Here is an 18,311-nt window from a genome sequence, read left to right as displayed (position 1 = left end):
ACTGTATGTTTTCCAAAAAAGAAAAAAAGAAAGAAAAAAAGACAAATTATGGAGAAATGGAGAGAAAAATGACCCGAATATTTGACGGTCCAGCCTTGCAGGGCACCCGCGACACTGCATGTTCGTCGGATCATTGGCGCTTCCCCCCACTCCTGCCGCCATGCTTTACCGAACTGTCACTGCTTGTTTTTTGGGGCATTTCTTTCCATTTTGTCTCTCGCAGCTTTCACGAAGTGTCTTTGTTTGTCCTTTCATTTTTCCTGATTAGCCTACTGTTCTGTAACGCAAAGGTATTGCTTATGGCACAAAGGGCACTATAGATTGCCGAACGTGCCATTCCATCACATCAACAACAACATCATCTTGCCGCCAGGCCTATTAAATAATGCGCATGCGTGCAACAATTTGAATTTAATAAAAACGTCCATTGTGCTTCGTCGCGGGATAAAATGAACATTTTAAATCCCAAATTATCTCCTTTTAACCGATGCATCCTGTCTTAGGGACGAATTCACAATATTTGTCAACACTCCTAGAGGCATATTAGCTAATTATTTATTTGCCAATGAAATTGGAAAATGTTTTGGACTGACTTTAAGAAATCATCTGGAATGGCACTCGTTCAACCACATACGTATGTATACATGTACATGGATATGACGGAAATAATTCTCAGCTAAACGTACATAGCACGAGTATGTACGTGCCGGTGGCGCTTCGGGGAAGAATGTTGGCGCGAATAATTGTTACAGCCTCGATCTGGGCATGGGGCCGGCTGCTGGGGAGGGGATCACTGATTGATGAAAAGCTGTGAGAATTAATTTCTGTTGAGTTTTCACATTTGAAAATCTACCTGTCCATTTATTTTAGCTCTGAAATATTAAACGCGTGACAGGTTTTGTTTAATGGTTGCTGATATTGACAATGATTGATTTAATTGTTTGTTCATTTTTCCCCAAGTGTAAATTGTGTTCAGGTCTTGGGGACCATTTGTCCTGTTTTAATTGTTAACATCGCCCTCTATTGACCATTTTTTAGAGCCTGTTCTGATCTTTCCTCACATGGCTTGATGTAATTTGTATGTTGACAAGTCTTACCCAAGTTGTTTCCAGAAATTTGTGACTCATTTATCATCGGATCAACTGCCAGTGCCACTCCTGTTTCGCCTGTGAAAGCATTGTCTGTAAGTTTAGATCAATCGTAGCTGTGAAGAGGTATTTTAGGGCTTTGGATTCAGATTAAACACTTGTCTACATGGATGAGCTGCCACCACCAGCATCATGAGCATGCATGACCAGTAGCCATATCATATCAATTATCATACTTATTTTACTACTACATCATATACAATGTACATATGTATCTGACAGGCCCCCTTTTCTCGGGAAAGTTATAGGAAATCAGCATAGGTTTTTTTTCAGACTTTATGCGTGCTGATATGCCCAGGCTATAGCGTTAATTATCTTTTATTCAAAGGATGTGCAGAATATTAATTTGTTTACATTTTACATCGTTGACAATACCTTAAGCGAGTTCAGTATTCTAACTGCGCAATGTATACACCGAGATTCTGCGGGTTGTTTGTTTGTGGGGGGGGGGGGGGGGGGGATAAATGAAGCAGATACATGCACACAAGACTATGGGGGGGGGGGGGAGACGTGGTAACCAAATCCGCATTCTGTGCAATTTTTCATGCAATTGAAAAGATGATGGAATTTGTTCATTCGCACAAAAGTTTGGACACATTCGTGACACTGTAGTAGCCAAGTTAATGTCGTTTATTGTTAGTGCGCCCTCTATGGACAGCCTGTGATCAGTAAGGTCAAAGTTTGCGCTCTCTGTAGTTTTCTCATTGTTCGTTCACATGTCTAAACTTTCATGCTGATGTTTTTGCCTTACCACCTTGCCTCGTAAATTGAGTTATTGTTGTGGATAATGAACCATCCTGCATGTCTTGAAAGCAAATATTGTCTGCAGCCTTATAGTACTTGTAGCAACAATAATTGGTGACCCTGACGGTGGAAATACGCAAAATGGAGTCAAAGGACGGAGCAGAAAATGTTGCAACTTCGAGCGGGCACAGCGGACAAATGACTGCGGTAAGCATAAAACTACTGCCGTATGGCCTGCCGATCCCAGTTTACTACCAGACATAAAACATCAGAGGCAAAGAAATACAGGTATATTGTGTCTGCCTCACCCCTGAAATTGCTCAGGAAGTCCGCAATTTGCTACTCACCCCTCCTGCGGAGAACCCTTACAAAACTCTGAGAGAAGAGCTGATCAAGGACACATCTGCAACTGAACAGAAACGCCTTCAGCAACTCCTAAATGAGGAGGTGCTGGGCGACAGAAAACCCACCCAGTTGCTTTGTCACGTGCGACAGTTGCTTGGGGACCGCGTACTTGAGGAATCGATCCTCCGCCAACTATTTCTGCAGCACCTACCACCCAATATACGATGTTGGCATCAACTGGGGAAAGCTTCAAGTTGGAGCTGTTAGCTGAACTTGCAAACAAAATCATGGATGTTGCCTTTCAGCAGAAGCCAGTGAAAGTCAACTTGGTTACACAGGTAACACCTGCATGTACCCCCCGCTATGCCTGCACCGCTGACAGAACTGGAACTCCTATGCAAGGAAATTGGACAACTTTCGCTTTAATATAAGTACAAGCCTTGTCACGTCGCTCACGTTCTCGAAGTCGACCCCGTAATCACTCGTGATCACAGACACATACTCCATCCACTTCTGGCACTGGCCAAACGCATAGTCACCTCTTCCACGTTATAGATCGCACGACAAGACAATGCTTCCTCATTGACACTGGGGCAGACGTGAGTCCCCCCATCGCGACTTGAATGCTAGCGATCCTGAAAAGATTGTCAATTGCAAGCCGCAAATGGCTCGACCATTACAACTTACTGAGAACGGTCACTCCCATTGGATTTAGGACTCCGACTTTTACGTAGACGGGGGTTTATCATAGCAGATGTTCACCAACCGATCATATATTGGTGCAGATTTTATGCGTCACTTCAATTTGTAAGTTCACATGAGACATTGTCAACTGTTAGAAGCCACGACCTGATCAGTGTCAATAGCGTTATGTGCAGTCAACCCTCACCTCACCCTATGTTCACAACAATCGACTCTATACCGTGCACTACTAGCCCAGTTTCCGGACATCACGAAACTGTGCTATAATGACAACGCAGTCACGCATGGTGTCACGCACCACATCACCAAGACTGGCCCACCGGTTTTGGCTCATCCTCGTCGCCTTCGCCCCGATAGACTAAACATTGCTCGACAGGAGTTTGATTACGTGCTGCAACTTGGTATCATCCGACCATCAAGCAGCAATTGAGTTTCACCCCTCCAAATGGTCCCAAAGAAGACCGTAGAAGGCCTCAGAGGACTAGAGACCATGTGGGGACAACCGTGCACTAAACGATCGCACAGTTTTAGACTGCTAGCCCATACCGCACATCCACGACTTTCGTCATCGCTACATGGTGCCAAGGTTTTTTCCAAAATTGATCTGGTGCGAGCATATACCATCAAATACCAGTGGAGCCTTCAGGCATCCCAAAGACTGCAGCAACCATACCCTTTGGACTCTACGAGTTTGTGCATACATGTATGCCCTTCGGGCTCCGCAACGCCGCGCAAACTTTTCAGAGATTCATTGACAGTGTCATCCACGGACTCGGCTTCTGCTGTTCGTACATCGACAATCTCGTTGTTGCTAGTGCTGATGCGGAAGAGCACGAACGGCATATTCTCCAGCTCTTCAATCAGTTGTCTGACCACAGACTCGTCATCAACCCAGCGAAAAGCCAGTTTGGTGTGGAGTCCCTGAAATTTCTCGGTCACTGCATGGATTCACAAGGAGTCTGCTCACTTGAGGAGAAAACCCACTTGAGGAGAAAATCCAAGCCATCCGCAAGTTCCCATGACCCACGACACAGCGCAAACTCGAGGAGTTCCTTGGGTTAGTGAACTTCTACTGGAGGTTCGTACCACATGCAGCCGCCATCCTCCAACCGCTCACGGATCTCACTACATTCCGCAGCTGAAGCGGTTTTTGACAACATCAAGTCAGCCTTTGCTGGTGTTGCCACCTTCGCACAACCTCAGCCCAATGCAGACTTATGTGTCATGACTGACGCCTCAGATGTCGCTGTTGGCGCTGTCCTCCAAAAAAGAGTTGACAACGCTTGGCAGCTGATCGCCTTCTTCTCACGCAAACTCAAACCAGCGAAGACTCGCTACAGTGCCTTCGGCCGGGAACTGTTGGCCATTTACCTGCTGACCATACGCCACTTTCGTGCCATGTTGGAAGGACGTCTCTTTCATGTCCTCACAGATCAGAAGCCACTCACGTATGCATTCAAGGCATCACCAGACCGACACTCTCCACGGGAAATCAGCCAACTAGACTTCATTTTGCAATTCAGCATGCCATCCAGTGACCATCAAGATTGCAGAGGATGCCACACCCTACTCTATCAATGCCCCCTGTCGGATTGCCCTTCCGCTAATGCCACAACTCAAACTTAAGCAAAATGCTCACCCATTGCCATATATAGCACCAAGAAGAAGGGCAAAATTTGACTGTGTGTCAGCCTGCATCAGCTCAACAAAGCTGTCGCTGGAGAATGTTTCATCATACCTACAGTTGAGGAAGTTCTAGGGCGGATCTCTAATGTACGGATCCTCTCACTGGTGGATGCCAAACATGGCTTCTGGCAGGTGCCTCTCGGCAAAGAGAGTCAAAGCTGACTATACCTTCATCACTCAGTTTGGGCGTTTTTGTTTCTGATGCCATTTGAGCATTTTTGTTTCCGACGCCTAGCGTTTGGCATAACACCTACATGTACATGTACTACGGAGATGTACAAATGCATCATGAGTGATCTCCTCGCAGGCATATAACTGGTGTTGTCATCTACATGGAGGATGTGTTGATCACAAGGCACACTAATAAATAGGAACACGACGAACGACTACAGCAAATCCTGCAAATCATGCAGAATGCCGGACTTAATTAAGCACAACAAAAAAGAGTGCAGTGTCCTGCAGACGCGCGTCGACTTCCTTGGAAAGAAACTCAACAAAGAGGTCATCCACCCTGATCTCTCAAAGGTGGCAGCAATCATACAGATGGCCCCGCTGACTACAAAAGAGGAAGTGAAGTGCCTCATGGGAATCATCAACGACCTCATGAAAAGGTAATGTCAACTGGACATGGGGTCAATCTCAACAGTCGACATTCCGTAACATCAAGAAACTCCTGACTTTGGCACCCTCAATTGCATTCTACGATCCATCCCGACCCACCATGATAAGTGCCGATGCGAGCAGTTACGGATTATTTAGGAGGTTGTGTCCAGCAGCAACACGATGAGCAGTGGAAACCTGTAGTCCACTGCTCCAGAAGTCTCACCAGTGCTGAACGGCATTATGCACAAATATAGAGCACACTACTGGCGACAGTGTGGTCTTCTATTCTATGTATACCTTAGAAGCCTACATGTTACAGTCCAGCCAGCCCACAAGCCAATGGTCCCACTGGTAAACAACAAGGATCTCTGTGACGTCCCTCTCAGGTGCCAGCATCTTCTCACGTGGGTGATGAAATACAGCTGCTCAGCAGTCTACACACCTGGGAAATACCTCGTTGTTGCCGACACCTTGTCACGAGCACCCTTGAAATCCTCAGGAGACAACACCGACAACCTTGAAGAAGAGGTGGAGGCTAACGTCAACATGGTCACCAAGCACTGGCCTATATCATCCGGTATTAAACTGACAGAGATATAGCACGAGAAACAACCCTTGATGTCAACCTCACCATTGTGACAGCGTATTTCAGCAACGGATGGATGGCCCAAGTAAGCCAAAGATGTTGAATTGGCCAATGTTCCAGGCTGCTGGGAGTAGCAGGATAAAATCAGCTTGATTGACGGAGTCCTCGCCCATGGAAATTGCATCGTCATCCCAGAGAAGATGAGTCCCGAGATGCTCCAGAAAGCCGTGAGGGCCACCAAGGCCTCAGTAAAAGCAGACTAGGAGCTGGCCAAGCAGTCTGGTGGTCAGGTATTGGCACATATATTGCTGAATATGTCAAGAAGTGCCAGCACTGCCAGACAGAGCAGCCAACCCAACGAGCAGAACCACTGATCTCCAAACCCCCCCCCCCCTCCTACCGAGAGGCCGTGGCAACGAATAGCCTTTGACTTGGCAAATGTGAAGGGAAAGCAGTTCATCATCCTAGTGAATTACTACTCCAAATGGAATGAAGTCCACCACCTGCACAAGACAATAACTTTATATATAACCTATTTATCTGTCATCTACATGGTTACCACAGATAACGGTCCGCAGTTCCAAGGTGACTTCAAACAGTTTGCCAAGGAGTGCAACTTTCAACATATCACATCCAGCCCCTACTATCCACAAGGGAATGGCCAGGCAGAAAAAGGCTGTTCACATTGCATTGCCAAGATGATTCTACAACAGTCAGCTAGATCTAATTCAAGCTTTGATGACCTACCTTTCCACTCCAATACCAGCTCTCGGTGTGATTGACTAATTATGACGGGGAGAGAGATGTTCACTACCTTACCAATACTTCCACTCTGTCTTTGTTCAAGGATTGCCAGCCGCAAGCAGTTAAAGAAGGCAGACGAATCGAGCAAATCCAAGAGCACAATCTACCTAATCGGAGAAACAGTGTGAAACAACTGGACGAGCTAAAACCAGGCGATGACATCAGGGTCCACACTTCATCTGGATAGAGTTCGATGGGCAATGTTATCCGCAAGGCTGGTCCACCCTGTTGCTATGTTATCAACATCAAAGGTGCAGAGTACTGCAGAAATCGGCGTCAGCTCGTGCTTGTTCCTAAGTCTGATCCAGAACCTGTCTATGATGTCCAGATCCCAAACCTTACTGACCCACTACCACAACAACCTACACTAACAGGTAGACACTGTGCGTTGAGGTCTACCTCAATCGGAGAAACGGTGTGAAACAATTGGACGAGCTAAAACCAGGCGATGACATCAGGGTCCACACTTCATCTGGATAGAGTTCGATGGCAGATGTTATCCGCAAGGCTGGTCCACCCTGTTCCAATGTTATCAACATCAAAGGTGCAGAGTACTGCAGAAATCGGCGTCAGCTCATGCTTGTTCCTAAGTCTGATCCAGAACCTGTCTATGATGTCCAGATCCCAAACCTCACTGACCCACTACCACAACAACCTACACTAACAGGTAGACCGCAACGCACAGTACATCCACCAGCATCCGGGCATCAGAAATATCTACATGTCATGAACTAGTGAACTCTGTACTCTCTCAATTGTTCACATATTCCCTCGCCTATCACCTCCAAAAGTACTTACATGCAACTGCATCTCAAACAGTTTGACATTGCATTGGATAATATTGGAAAAAGTAATTATATCCATGGACTCTAAAAACCTGCATTCATGGCAATGAACTCTAAATTCAATCTGAAAACACATCCCAAAGAGCTGTGAACTTAAAACCCTCCTGCTGTTTAAAAGGTCACATGGTCAAAATTTCCTTCCACTTCCCCTGGGGTACTTTTAACAAACCAATGGGTCATACTTGACCAATACAGTACATGTACATGTATCACATTAATTTCGCTTTCTAATTTCAATTTCAGGTTTTCACCAGTTAGACTGATGCTGCTTTTGATGCTGAAACAGCTCCACTTTGTGACAATATCAAACATCAGGTAAAGTTATGTATGTGCCTTTGGTTTGCTTAAAATGTACTTTAAATTTGATTTTAAAACAAAGTAACCTTAATCCATGGTTGGCTTTACATCCCTGCCTGCATCAGTGAACAATTGCATTAAAACCTTATTCAAAGTGGTACATGTAATTCTGTCAAGTATTTACATGTACTTGAAATGAAATTCAACAGAGTAGAAGGTACAGGAACCGGTACCCGACTAAAAATAACACGAGTAGCCGGGTACCCATTATAGAACCAAACCTCAAAACTAAATCTCGGGCGTTGCTGTTCAGATTTTACGTAAAGGTCCGCATGATAATACATCGGTGCGCCAATGCAGCAAGTTACAAGTGTGTATATACATGCTTCAGCTTCAATGTGCAAACAGGAATTGTTTTCCATTTAACCTGGTTTTCATTTTGAAATTTTTCCACCAATGACATTCGAAATCTTCCTTTTTCATTGTCGGGGAAGTTATGAAGTAATGCGTAAAGTTGGTTATGGGTACCCAATTCCATAATCTGGAACCGGTTCCTGACATCAATGGTCGGGTACTCGGGTACAGGGTTCTGATGCACAGCCCTACAGTAAAGGTTTGAACATTGCTTGTATCCAAGTTATTGTTGGTGCACCTTGTTACTGTGAATAAGTTCACTCATCCTGTAACTTTCCATTCAGTGTGCACAAGTTCTGTGCGCAGTGTTCTTGTTTGTTTATCATGTAATAACATGTCTTGTTAAAGTCAGTTATTTGTTCCATATAATAAACTTCTGAAAGCAAATTTTGTCAGCAGCCTCACAAGTATTTGGAGCTGCAATGATTGATGACCTTGACATTAGTTGGATACAACATAGAGTCAAAGGATGGAGTTTAACATGTTGCAACCAGCAGAGAAGACACCTGACTGCATTGGTATCAAAGTACTGTCTTTACACTGGCCTAGCTGCTGAACCCCACGTATGGTTTGCCCAAGTTGAGGCGCAGTTCACACTCCTCATATTACTTCCGAGGCCACAAAATATGTATACATCATGTTTGTTTTCAACCCTGAAAGAAGTTCAGGATTTGTTGCTTGACCCTCCCTGGGAAATGTGAAGCATTGACAAAATGCGTGCACCCCCAAAAGCTTAAACGACTCCACCTGACCAGAAAGAGCAGTTACTCACGCTGGATTTGGGACTACAACGGACATGTACATGTTACAGGTGGTGTTTGTCATACACATGTTCAGCAAGCGATCATTCGTGCAGATGTCTGGCGAAGTAAATTGTTAATGAACATGAGGTATTGTCAGCTATTGGATGCCACAACCAATGACAGTGTCATTGGCATCATGTGCAATCAACCTTGCCCAAGTAGTCTTTCTAGTCTCAGTTGCCATACTACATGTATATGCTTTTTGTCCAGTTTCCGGACATTACTAGGCCGTGCTATGTGGACAAAGCAGTTAAAGCATGAGATTACGCACCACATTGCCGAAAGGCCCACCAGTTTCTGGTTGTTTACTTCGCCTTCACCCATATATACTGAAGATTGCCCATCAGGAGTTTGACCTCATCCTACATCTCTGTATCATCAGACCATCCAGCAGCAACTGCGCTTCAACCCTTCATCCCAAAGAGAACCCCCAAGGCCCGGAAACCATGTGGGGACCAACGTACATGCACTTAATGATCGTACAGTCCCATATCGCTCCCAATGTCCCACACATCCACAATTATTTTTCATCTCTGCATACATGTTGCTAAGGTTTTCTCTTAACTAACCTGGTGTGCTTACAACCAAATCCCAGAGGAGCATTTGGACATCCGAAAGACACAGGCTAAAATCACCATTTTGCGTATGCCCTTCAGGTTCTGTAATGTTGTGCAAACTTTTCAGACAGGTTCATAGATTCTATTTCTGCTCTGCATACATGTACATGTACATGTACATCGACGATCTCCGCGTTGATAATATTGAAGATCACGAATGTCATCTACATTCTCCAGCTCATTAGTTACTTTTCTGACCACCCACTCCTCATCAATCAAGTGAAATAATAGTTTGGTGTTTACTTGTTGGAAATCCTTGGCCACCATGTGTATTCGAAAGGATAAGGAGAAAACCCATGGCCATCCGGGATTTTCCACAACCGATGACACAATGCTAACTTAAGGTGTTCCTTGGGTTGGCACGATCCTCCAACTGCTCACTGAACTATGTTGGACTTGCAAAGCTGTAGCTGCTGTGGACAACATCTTGTTCTCTCGCATGTTGCCAGCCTCTACATCTTAAGCCTAATGCTGATGTACCTTTTGACTGATGCATCAAGGGGCAGTCCTTTAACAATAATTGACAAGGTTAATTGGCAACTGATGGCTTTCTTCTCTTGCAAACTCAAACCAGCAAAGACCCACTGTAGTGCCTTTGGTCATGAATGAGGGGTGTGCATTTTGTTGTTGTTGGCCATGTATGATCCATGAGGATCATGCCACTGCGCCTTGGTTCGCTTGTTTCCGGCGTGTCCGTCCTTCCTTGCGCAACTTCTTCTCTGCCGCAGCTGCCTCCTCGCGGACCGTTTTCCACCATGCTCCTCTCTCAGCAATAGGCTCATCCACTCTGCGTTTCTCTATCTGGCAGTGTCGCAGGTCATCCCTCACGCAGTCTTGGAAATGGAGTAGTGGTCTTCCTCGAGCTTGGGCTCCAGTACTGACTTCACTGAAGAGGTTTCCCTTGGGAAGATGGTCCTGTGGCATCCTACAGACATGTCCGAACCATCTGAGCTGGCGCACTTTGAGGATGGTGTGCAAGCTCGCACATTGAGTGCGCTGTAGAACCTCCGCATTTGACACTTGATCTGACCACGTGACGCCCAGGATCCTCCTCAGGTTGCACAGGTGGAAGCTGTTGAGCCTGGCTCTCCACTTCCTGACACATGAGGACCGATCTTGAGTCCGAAAACCACACACGAGGTAGTGAAAAAATCCAGCAGGGTCTGAAGATCGGCTGCTGAGTGAGCAATGAGTGCAGCATCATCAGCAAACAGGAGGTCCGTGACAGTGAAGTGAGACACCTTGTTCTTGGCTCGGAAGCTCTGCTCATTGAAAAGCCCGCCATCAAAGCGTGTGTGCAAGTAGACTCCCAGGGTGTTGCCGTCTAAGGCATGGTGTAGGAGGCGTGAGAAGTAGATGTTGAAGAGACATGGCGCCATGATGCAGCCCTGCTTCACTCCACATCTGACAGAGAAACTGTCGGGCACGTCGCCATGGAAGGAGATGCAGGCTTAAATCCTGTCATGAAATGACTGGACGATCCTGAGCAAAGTCGCTGGGCAGCCAATCTTCTCAAGCACTCTGTACAACCCACATCGAAGGTTTACCGTGTCTTAAGGCGTGGTGCGGTGTGGCACGGGCCAAAGTTTGATGTGCAGGAGGCTAGCAGGCTTCAGAAGCTGTACGGGTCCAGTAGAAGACGGGCGATGCGTCTGGTCCTGGATTGCTCTCCGGTCAGATATGCTGGCACTGAGGAAACACTGGTGAACTACTTTACTGAAGTTCACTTTGAAAAGGGCGGTTGATCGCAATATAATCAGTGTTGACTCTGAACTCTTGTTTCTAACTCTGCCGGTGCTGGGTAGTCTGGCTTGGAGCTGCTATGACCCATTATGCAGATGGAGGTTTCCTCGAGCCTATGTCAGCTGATGTCAACTCAGCAACCGAGAAAGAGCGGCTTGAATAGCGTCACATCAGGTTGGTACATACTGTAGATAATGCGTTTGGAGTTACAGTGGTGATATTTAACCGGTATCTGCATAAAGGTTGGTTCCCCAATTCTTGGAAGACAGCTACCATCCTACTGTTGTACAAGAAGGGTGACCAAGCGTGTCCGGCCAACTTCTGGCCAATTGACCTGTGAGCCGTGGCTTGAGAGTTTTACTTTGGTAATTTACTGTGACAACCAACTGCGGCCGGTAATTTGAATCAGCCTTAAGTTCTCACCCTCACTAGATAACTTGGCTGCTAACGCATACACACCACTTTCTGTCCTTCAGGTTGAAAGATTACCATGCCAGGCTTCACTAAAAGCACGCAATGACCTTACAGAGTGGATAGGCACACTTCCACTCGTCCTGCTAGGAATTTGTTCCTCATACCTGGGCCGTTGTCCAGCTAAACTCGTTTTTAGCGCCACTCATTGTTCAATCTGCCTGACAGCGCAGCAGCTCAGTTGGACCCAGCAGTTGACTGGCTCAAGGCATCCATGTGTCAGCTCCACCCAATGCCGCCCCGTTGACAACAACAGCAAGATGTTCATATTCCAAAGGATCAGACTACATGCATGCACCCATGTTTTCGTGCGTCATGATCAGTACGCAAGCCCTTTCAGCTACCCTATTACAGACCCGGGTTGTCGGCCACACAGACAAACAGTTTGTCATTGACATTGCTGGACACACAAACACTTACGTAAATTTTCATTTTGCGTGCTCACATGTCTTTTCAGCACATGTTGTGTTCGTTTACTATTTCACTTGCCTTTTAAAGTTAATCATGAGTTCTGGATAATAAATCTGAAAATGTTATTGTCTAACAAGCATTTTTAACTACCATAACTAATCTTTATTTCATTTCATGCACATTCTTTGATATGACAGGACCTGTCATCAGAACCCCAAGAAGAGGTACACCTGCGTTTCAGGTGAGCTAAAAACTTGTTCCATATATACTTTAACACTTGATTGTGCAACAGTCTTTGTGTGATGTATGGGTTGATTATAAATACATGCTAAACTTTTGCTGTGAATGTGAATGCAAAGGAAGCTTAATTTCTAAATTCTGTCTTCAAAAGTTCTCGCTACATGTACACGTATATTTGTTCTCCCAACTCGGTGAAACTTAAAAAGCTACAAAAGCCTGCACAAGTATGGGAAAAAAATCATTAACTGTATGTGTATACAACTTACAAGTAGGCTATTTTTTTCCAAATTGTTTTTTTTTTTCAATTTGAATTTAAGGTTTGCCTACTCTTACCAAGAAGACGCTGCTCTTGATGCTGGAATGCCCTGAAAGTGCACCACTTTGTGATGACATCAAACATCAGAGAAACTACATCCAAGGTGCCTTGGGCCTATTTAGAATGTACTAGGCTATTAAATGTATACGGTATAAGGTATATGGGCAATTCCATGCTGGTGGAGACACAAGACCAAAACAAATATACCACGTGTTCAAATTTAATTTGCTAAAGTACTACAATATAACTTGGCGCTTTTAAACTGAAATATAGTTTTGTCCCTACATGCGCGCACTATTTTGTGAGTGACAGTACACCATCACATCAAAGTCTGCAATGACGTCCTGATGACATAATGGATGCACTGGTAAGGAATTTGGAATTAGTCTTTTAAAGCTATCAATGGCATCAGGGAAAAATGGGTACAGTTGTAGTCAGATTTCGCTTGTAAAATGAGATACAAATTTTATTATTTAGAAAGTCACAAAAAGTTTTTTCTTGATAAATGCCTATATTTCTGACCAAAGAGTTATTCTGTTAAAATTTTCTAAGCTTGAGTTCTGATTAGCATATTAATAAAAAAGATTGTTTAAAATTTGTGTAGGCCTATAAATGCTTAAGCCAGCCGTGAAATATAGTGATGTCAACCACATGTAATGCCATGCAGTCACAATCTCTTAGCATAATGTAATGTCAGTCACATTATTGCTAAGTCCATAGTTGAGGGAAATAGAAGCTTGAGCACACATGTTATTTATGTCCATACACATATTTTCAGCTCTGAGCATCGGGGGGGGGGGGGGGGGGGGGGGGGGGCCCTTCAGGCCGCCCTTAGGGGAAGGCCCGAGAAGTAAACTCTTTGAACCAAAATGCATCTTAGTGCCAAGCCATGTCTGGCCTCCATGTCGTTTCTTGCCAAATATGAGCATCTATATTTCACACAAAACATTTTAATTTATATTTATTTGAACATCTGTAAATCATTTGATAAATGAACAATACAGTTGTATTTTTTGGGGGGCACAACAAATGCATGCAGTCGATCATTTTCTATTTTGAAGGGGTGAATTATTGTTTGGCACCAAACGGGTCGATATTTATAATTCCTAAACCTTGGAATCGTTCGATGACTTATTCGTTTAATGGACAACTTTTGTATGTATTGCTAGCAAAATAGGCATTACAACTGAGATTATGTAAACATTTTCAAAGTTTGAATCATTCTGTTGACTTTTTCATATTTTTCAGGAAAGATGTACTCCCATGTTGCAACGTAATGACAGCAACACAGAGGACACAGCGAAACAAAAATTGGAAGAAAAAGTGTTGCTGACCACAACAGGGACAAATGAAAGAGGAATACACAAATAAAAGAACCGAACATGAGAATTTTTTTTTTATTAAAGTGTACATGAATTCATAAGTGAGTTTCCAAAGTGTACTTGAATGAAACTTTGAGAAAAAGTAGTTAGAATTGAGCAGTGAATTTTTTTAGCGTGTTGAGACCTCAAATTGTTAGTTACAAAGAAAATGTTGACATGTATTAAATATGCAAAACTGTTCACGCAGTTGTTAACTGGAGACGCCTTTAATTATTTTAAGGTCATTTTGAGATATTTCTTACTTTGTTTGCTTTGTGTTCATTAATTTTTGAGGTGCTGATGGTATAGGTTTTTATTATGTGTGTTATTCTACCTCTCCAGCTAAATTTTGATCCTGAAAACAATATTTTCTTGTTGATAATAGTCACTGTTAGAAATAAAACCTGAACCTCAACAGAAAGTTTTCGATGCCTTATGACAGTCACAGAGTCTAATTTTTCAATTTATTAAAAATTTCATTTTTTTTCATAAACACTATCTTCTGCCTGTGATAAATAAATGGCTGCTCTATCTGTTAATTAAATTTGAAGAGAAATTCAAATTTGTTCTATCTTTTCTTTCCTGTGTTCAATAGTGTAAATCTGTGCCGGTGAGTTGGGGGATGGGGGATGATTAGAATCGACAAATTGCACAGCTGTGAAAATTTGCAAAGGGGGGGGGGGGGGGGGGGCTTCACACCACATTACACTAGGGGGCGCTCATCAGGATATAGATGTTTATCAATATGTATACTCGCACTGACATCAAAACGATGCATTTTAAAAGCTCTGGTACTTTTTCCTCCACCTTTTGGTGCTATTACATACTTTTTGTTTGCTGGGATGTTCGAAAAATACCTTGAAATCCGCATTTATTTTCTAATCGCATAAAGTTGGGGGGTAGGGGTGGACGATTCAATAGCCCATCCCCCTGGTCAAAAATTGGGGTGTATATACCACCATCCCCCCCCCAGGGATTTGCCTGCTTTGCTTTTATGCATATTGGTGCCAATTGATTTCAAACCCGTCGAAACGCGCTAATATGCCTATCATCATGGAATTGCCCATATACTTGCTAAAAACTCTCTTCTGGCTGCCCAATTAGATACTGGGCCTCATTTTATTCTGTTTGTGTATTTGTTCTTTGAGTATTTATTATTGATGTCAATGTATGATCAACAATAACAAGTAGTTTAAACATGCATAGGAGTGCTCTGTTACATACAAGGTGTAAGATATGGTTTATATGAATGACATTAAACCAAATTTTTGCAATGTAAAAGATGTTATCAAAACAAGAAAGTAAAACAGTGTTATTGTTACAGTACATTAGATCATTGAAAGTTTGTCTTTTTACAAAGTGAAATTTGTGCAACTAAATTCCTCTTGAGAAAAAAAAACCTTTTGGGGGAAAATCAGTTCAAGGAAACAAGATACATGTACCTCAATGTTTTATAAGCTTTGCTTAAATTTATGGAAAGAAATAGGAATTAGCAAACTAGATGAAGTCATTTGAGAGTTCTAGTAATATTGGCTTAGAATCAATTAAGTCAGTTAGACAACACACTAATATATTGGACTGTTCACAGAGGGCAGTATTCATAATATTATGTGTAACCTACTTGTGTAACCTACGTAACGAGTTTCATTTTAATAGTTAACTCAAGTATATACAATACTAAAAGTTATTCATGAAATACGCCATCACTCTGTATAGGAATATTGTAGAAGATGCTGTAGGTAAAAATCATTTTTGGACAGTATGGCCCTCGGGTAAAAGCACCAACTTTAAAAACTCCACTTTCATATTCTAACAAAAGTTTGGCTTTTATAGTTAACAGTTATAGCCTATTTGCCCCCCCCCCCCCCCCCACCGAAGAAAAATATATTAGTGAACATTTTGAACATAGGACTTGCTACTATAAATGTCTTAAGCATTGGCAAATTTAAATTCTTATATAAAAGGGAAGTAAATTAATGTCTACATTAATTACATTATAAAGAATTGTACATGTACGATATTACCAGTATCTTAAAATTGTAAATAGTTACACCAGCTGCAAAAGGAGGTACATTGAATAAATGTCTAAATTTGAGAACCAGAATTTTGGACCTATGGTAATTTGCTTCTGAATATTCAGTTTTCTGCTTTTTATTATTCAATTATGCAAATGAGGTGGAGGGTAATTTTTTTCTTTTTTTTTTATATTGCGCAATCTAACCTTTAAATATTAGTTCCGAGCACAAATTTTCGAAGAGGCATTTGGCCTAGCGGTCCAGCTCGCTGACCGCCAGGCCGCCGGGTCCCCGGTTCAATCCCAGCCGGGGACCCGGGGAGGAGAATTTTTCCTCACAGCAGTGATAAATTTAAAAAATTAAATAAAATAGTAGCATGGAGCAGGGTTGAACCGCGTACCTTCTGCATGCCAGCTCTCTCTTTTTCCGCTCTGCCATGGCACTTTCTTGAAAAATTATACGGTTTTCGTAATTAAAACCCTTAGGTTGTTGGACTTAGAAAATTTTTCAGCTCTGGCCAGAATTTCAGAAATCAAGGGGTACCCCTTGAAATTTTTTCAGATCTGAGGGTCTGAGTCTGGGAGGTTGAGAAGTTGGGAGCTGAAGGGGTTTGGAGCTGGAGGGTAGGCTTTGGGACTTTGGGCTGACTGGTTGATGGTTTAGAGGGAACTGGACTATTAGTTGATGGGCTTCCAAATTTCTGCAAGTTGAGGGGTTGGGAATTTATATGAGTCTTGGGCTTGTTGGACTTAGACTTTTTAGAGCTGGTTGATGGCTGAGACGGAACTGGACTATCAGTTGATGGTAGAGAGGGAACTGGACTATTAGTTGAAGGGCTTGCAAATAGATAGGTCTGCAAGTTGATTGGACCGTCTTTGGGCTTTTTGGACTTGGAGTTTAACGGGTTGGACTTAGATTTGGGAATATTATTTCTTCTTTTTAGTTTTTAAATATTGGATTGGATATTCAGACTTCTTTTTTGAAGTCCTGCCCTGTCCTGTAAGTTCAGATCTGTCTTTGCAGCCAATCATCAGTCAGACTGGTAGTTAGCCCTTTTCTTTTTGGAGATTGCTGCACTTGTTGAAGCCTGCTAGAGACCACATAAGACTGCTGGAATGCTGGTTACCAGTGGTGTGAGAGTTGGAAGTAGACTTCTTAGCATGAGGGTCTTGATACAACCTGGTTGAAGGGCCTTCCTCACTTGACCGTGTAGCGTGCCGTCAGAATACGTTTTCAAGCTTCTATGATTTTGTATGGCTTATTACTCTCTTTCGTCAGGGTGTTTAGAGATCACATGATAGTCTGGTGCCGGTGAAAATTTCAGGATTTTTTTATAACAGAGTAATGGTTACACTCAGTAATTTTTAGCGGAATGCCTAAATGTTTGCAAACCTTTACCTTGTTTCTCAATTTCTTAAAATTCCATACTCCATAGGTGGATTTTAAGGAGCAATTTTAAAGACCATAGCAGGTGGAGAAATTTACTCATCAATGAGTTGTGCCTGATCTTTGGAGCAGTGCAACGTACAGTATTATGCAAAGTTTCTACGACTTTGATTATATTTTAAATTCCTATATTTGTACACCTTTTAATCATTTTTTAATTGTTACACGATTTCTCTTGAAATTTTATGGGGCGATTGAAGACTTTAGTTTTTGAACAATCGAGGGACACAATTTTAATTAAGCTCAGCAGATATTTCCAGGTGTAATGACTACACTTTGTAATTTTTTGAAGTAGGCCCTAGTCCTAAATGTTTGTAAATTCTTATTTTTTTCTCTCAGTTTCTAAAAACGCCATAGGTGCACTTTAAGAAGCAATTTTTAACAGCATACATGTACATGTAGAAAATTTTGTTTAGGTTGCGAAGGCTTTTTAAAGATTTTATGACATTTCAATTTAGTAGAATGGATATTTTTTGAGTTAGCGTTCGGACAAGTGAATTAATTGAACATCGGTTTGTGTTGTACTTTTATATCAAATGTGACAATTCCTCTTCAAATTGAGGTTTTTTACAGATCAACAAACAAAATTTCAATTGACTTCCATTCTGATTTTACTGTTTGCACTGAACACACTCCATTGTGTTTGTTTTATTAACTATGGATTGAAATTCTATCATTATGCATTCCCTATGAAGAACATGTGCAGTTAAACCA

At 42.7% G+C, this 18,311-nt stretch overlaps 1 long non-coding RNA gene across 1 annotated transcript; it reads left to right on the top strand.

The window, feature by feature from the left end:
• The first annotated feature begins 339 nt into the window (after positions 1 to 339).
• On the top strand, positions 340 to 12,462 carry LOC119733305. Its single transcript, XR_005271761.1, has 3 exons — positions 340 to 1,183; positions 7,707 to 7,778; positions 12,417 to 12,462. It is a non-coding gene; the product is annotated as an uncharacterized LOC119733305 (long non-coding RNA).
• The last annotated feature ends 5,849 nt before the right edge of the window (positions 12,463 to 18,311 follow it).

Source organism: Patiria miniata, unplaced genomic scaffold, assembly GCF_015706575.1.
Source record: "Patiria miniata isolate m_02_andy unplaced genomic scaffold, ASM1570657v1 HiC_scaffold_25, whole genome shotgun sequence".
Classification (NCBI taxonomy): domain Eukaryota; kingdom Metazoa; phylum Echinodermata; class Asteroidea; order Valvatida; family Asterinidae; genus Patiria; species Patiria miniata.
This window is presented reverse-complemented; position numbering and strand designations above follow the sequence as displayed.